We start from the raw sequence: 4,641 nt of genomic DNA, 5'->3' as shown, positions 1-4,641 counted from the left end.
TAGATAGATAGATAGATGGATAGATGGATAGAGATAAAGATATAGAGAAAAAAATCAAACACAAGAACACAAGCACTCCAAATACAGAAAATCTATTCTGCATTATTAATGCAATTTGAGGCCTCTGATCACCCTCTGTTTTCTAGAAGGAAATAAAGCAAAGAGGTGGGGCTCTCAGCAATTTCCTGGGGAGGTTCTGGTACTGTGCTAACAGCATCCTGGGGAAGGGAGAGAGCAATGCATTCCAACAGGTCAGAGTTGCTACACATAGTGGCACCCATTCGCCAAAATCTACCCTCTCCTGCCACTCACTCTCAGGACTTGTAAGATGAGGCCCAGATACTCAGCCATGCTCCTGAAGGGGCCTGCATACTGGAACTATCTAAGCTAGTCTATCTGCAAGAACTGGACATTGCCATTAATATTTTCGGCTCCAAAACTAGCAGTGGGTGAATGGAGTGTGGAAAACTACACTTAGCTTTTGCTATGTTGGGCATGTTCCACTAAATAGGTTTCTTCTTAGTTTGTTTAAGTGCACAGTTTTAAAGGGGTATTGATCTACTGAAACCAGGCAAGTAGACTGGAGTGAAGTGGAATAAGCGATGACTAATCAATAAAACCAGCCCTTAGAAGCTATTCTGAAGCACTTCAAACTCACCCTGTTTATTGTTCACAAAGTCTCACTTGAGAGTTTCAGCTTCTAACTCCCTTCTTGTCTGGCTTCTTAAAGATCCAGACTTCTCCCAGAGCAATAGCTCCATCAGTCTTCTAAGCACTGCCATTCAAGCACCATCTACAGGCCTGATTGAAAAAAAGATAACAAAGCACTAGTTTCATTCCTTAAATCATTTTCCTTCTAGTGCAACAGAGAGACAGACAGACAAACACATGCAGAGAGACACACAGAGAGAATTTCAACTGAAGCAAATTCTGTAGCTGTACTCTTGAAGTTTAGTTTAATAGTTCAAATTGTATGTAACCCAGAAAAACAAGAAACCAAATTCCTGTCATGTATAACAGCAAAGACACTTGGTTTTGTACAAAACACTTTGTACTTATGTTGATGCTTGTAAGTTATCTGTATTGAATCATTTTATTCTCAAAACTACGTGAAATAGTGATTCCCATTATCTTCATTTAAGACATGTGGAAACTGATGCTGGAGAATTGGATCAGTGATTATGAGCACTCCTCCATGCCAGTGTCTACATGGGGGCTCACAAACATGTGTAACTCCAGTTCTGAGTGATCTGACACCCTCTTCTGACTTTCTTGGACATCAGGTGCTTGTATGGTATACACACATACATACAGGCAAAACATTCATACCCATAAAATAAAAATGAATAAATATTTTGAGGGACATGAAAATTAATGGATAAGAAGGTTAAATAGCCCACTGATGTTTACCAGGAGGTTTGAACAAAGGCAGTATGACTCCAGAGTCTTTGTTGTTAACCCACATGATGCCCACCGCAAACAATCTAAAGTCCTTAAAGATGGAGGTGACATTTTGTTTCTATGAAGCAGGTTCCAGGACATTATCATTGTAAAGACATATGTTCATAAACAGAAATGTCTCCATGGAGACTGCTCAGAGGTAATGCCTATACCTTCATCCTTAACATCCCCAGTATGGAGTGCAGGGCAAGAACAGCAAAAGGGGAAAGATCATCATTTCAGTCTCTGCTGTATCCTATCATTCCTCAAAAAATACAAACCTAAGAACCATCAGCCCTTTTCCCAACTTCTCACTGGTAGAATTGAATTCTGACTCAAAGACAGAGAATTTGAAAATACAGCTGAGGCTCTGTGGAAGCAGGAAGATGATAACTTTTCTTGATTTGCTGACTAAAAGAATAAGAAATGGAGAAACAATGGAGTGACTCTGAGATTACACTCAGAGGAGATGGAACAGTTTATGACTACTGGGTGACAGCCAGTGGAAAGATAAGAAAACTTATAGACCATAGTGCTTCTGCAATACTGTGACTGTCAACAAAGACATCTGTTAGCTTAGATGCTCTGCATACTGTGAGTCAAGTATTTATTGGCTGCTTCTGGGGAAGATGCTTGGTGGTAAACATCATGTGAAGAGAAGACATTATATGTCTAACATCAAACATGTTCCAGTGATTTCTGTCTCCCACAAGCCCTGTCTCAATAGCTCAGTAACATCCAGAGAAATATCCAGGTCTGAAAGGCCAGTCATCTTAAATCCTCCAATGAGAAGGCAGTCCATAAAAGTAGCCCAAAATAAATGTTTTTATTATTTTGATAAATCAGTGGTGGTGTGTTTTTCATAGACATCGGCTTCTAGACTGGATTTTTAAAGTCATGGTTTGACAAATTTGGAAGCAATAGCTTAGTTCACTTAAAGATAATCATTGCTTTCCTGCCTAAAAACTTCCCAGTTTAATTATTAAGTGATCAGGAACACCATTCTGAAGTAGTTTACCTTTCTCGCATAGGCCAATTTCTTGAAACTTAAGGATGTGTTATTCATTAGCTGTGAGCAATTATTTGAGTTTATATGGGGAATTTTTTTTTTGAATACCATTTGCTTTTCTCAAACATTGGTCATCTTACTGTTTCTATACTAATGTAGAGTTGCATTATTCATTAAGATATTGATTCTCAGACAGCTTTTCCAATGGCCTGGTTTGGGGGATGTAGAAAGGGACTTGGATGAGTAAAGGAAAGAAAACTAAGAGACCAAGGGAATTGTGATCAGGGCCTTCATGACTGAGTCTCTAATTGCTATAACGAACACTTAAGAGCATCAACTTAAAGGGAAGAAAGGACTCACGTCAGCTCACAAATTCAGAAGTTTCCATCTATACTCCATTTGGTCCAGTTTGGGAAGGGACGGGGAGGTTGACAGGCTGTATTGAGCATCACATAGTGTAGCAAATCCACTTACCCACTGACATCAGAAAGTAAAAGGCAGAGTGCTGCGGGATCTCATTGCCACTTTCCAGGGTAGACTCCAGTAGCCTAATTATTTGTGTCAGGTTCCAACAGCCATCAGTATAACAGACTGGTAGGTGAGCCCTTATATTTGAGCCTTTAGCAGATACTTTAAACACAAGTGATAGTACCACATTACAGCGTTTGAGGGATTCTTTTTGGTTACCAATCTTAAGCATGTGTTTAAAGTTGTATTCTTCAAAGGAAAAATATATCAAAGCAACATCTAGTCTTCCCTCTAGAAAATATCCCCACGGGAGAAGCAACAGTGTCACCCGGCCAGACCCCCTGGGGCTCCCAGGAACTGAACCACCAACCAAAGAGTACACATGGACAGACCCATGGCTCCAGCCACATAGGTGGCAGAGGATGGCCTTGTTGGACATCAGTGGGAGGAGCGGCCCTTGGGCCTGAGGGGGCTCAATCCCCAGTGTAGGGGATGCCAGGGTGGGGAGATAGGAGTGAGTGGGCAGGGGGGAGCACCCGCATAGAGGCAGGGGGGACAGGGATAAGATAGGAGGGTTCTGAAGGGGAGACCTGGAAAGGGGGAAACACTTGAAATGTAAATAATGTATCTATTTAAAAAAATACAAAAAGAAAAAGAAAATGTCATTCCACTTGTAAAATAATGTGTTTCATCACTTCTCAGCTACTGATGCATATAACAAAGTATTAAGTAAAATCTCAGCGTAACTAGATATTGAAAAACATTTAGCTCACAACTTAGCATAAGACACTCACAGTCTAGAATGGGCCTCTCTATTTAGCTACCTTCTCCTAAAATGACTACAGTGCATTGTATGCATCCCACTGTACTGAGATGAATATTTTCTTTTCAAGGTAATCTTAATCTCTATGAGTTTGTTTTTGTTCTTCAATGTGAATAGAAATGAAGCATTTGAATCTAACAGTAAAATTAAATTATGCCTTATATTTGGAGTTCAAGGGTAATTTAATTTCAATTTGTTCGTTTGTGGTCTTTCTAAATTCATTCTAAGAACTGTTGCTGTTCAGGAATTTTTCTACCTTCATAATAAAAACTGCCTCAATAATCGCATAAAGATTCTCCAAAGTCTATTTAAGGTCATATGAATAAGAAGTAGTCAAAACTTTCTAAAAATAAATTCTTTATAAATGTCAGTGTGTGACCAAGTAGAAAGTAGATATTCAAGGAAATAGTTTTGTACAAAATTAAATTGTAGATTCCTTATTATTCTTTATTTCCTTCTTAAACTAAGAAATACTAATAATCTAATACTAGACAAAAATTTAAAATTATTTTATTTAACACACCTATCTATAATTTAGTATGAGGAAACTAAAGGCCAACAAAAGAGAAATAGCATTGTAATAGTGAAATTAGGTCTAAACAAGTCTTTGAGCTAAAGCCTGTTCTACAACATTGGAAAATAATTTATAAATATAGGGATTGTGTATGGGAAGATCTATGTGTGGTGGGGAGTGTATATATACCCCTGTATTTAAAATAAAACTATAAGGTTTTTGTTGACAAATAACTGTGTGTCAATGTGCAATATTTTGTGTGATATTTTGAGATATGTACACACACACACCAGAAAATGATAAAGATAATTAGAAATTTTCATTTCTCTCTCGTTAAACATAATTACTCCATACTAAACATCTGTAAGCTCCTCACTCTAATCTCTA

This window comes from Mus pahari, chromosome 4, assembly GCF_900095145.1.
Source record: "Mus pahari chromosome 4, PAHARI_EIJ_v1.1, whole genome shotgun sequence".
Classification (NCBI taxonomy): domain Eukaryota; kingdom Metazoa; phylum Chordata; class Mammalia; order Rodentia; family Muridae; genus Mus; species Mus pahari.
Note: the sequence above shows the minus strand (reverse complement) of the source record.